Consider the following 410-nt stretch of genomic DNA (forward strand, 5'->3'; position numbering starts at 1 on the left):
AACCCTACTGTTTTGCCCAGGCAAGGTGCAGGGCCCTCTATCCTGATCGTTTCGCGGGGAAAGGGGGTGCATATGCGAATAGCACAATGTTTTAAAATCCTTAGCTGTTTGTCCACAGAGTTAAGGGTTCATCGTATCCTAGAACAGGGAGGTTTAGAGGACACTTAAACACGCTGGGACCTGAGACAAGGAAGGGTTCCCCTCCCTCCTTAAATAAGTCTAAACATCACACGTGGCATTCACCAACAGCCACTAGCCTTCAGGAAAGAACCCCAGAATTAGTGTTGATGATGGTTCAAAATCTCTCAGCCTCCCATGCTCACAGGAGGAAACATCTTCTGACATCAGAAGGGGGCGCTCTTCCACTTCCAAGGATCCTAGTGAATTATGATGGCTGCTACTTCTTAGGG

Source organism: Myodes glareolus, chromosome 2, assembly GCF_982192425.1.
Source record: "Myodes glareolus chromosome 2, mMyoGla1.1, whole genome shotgun sequence".
Taxonomy (NCBI): domain Eukaryota; kingdom Metazoa; phylum Chordata; class Mammalia; order Rodentia; family Cricetidae; genus Myodes; species Myodes glareolus.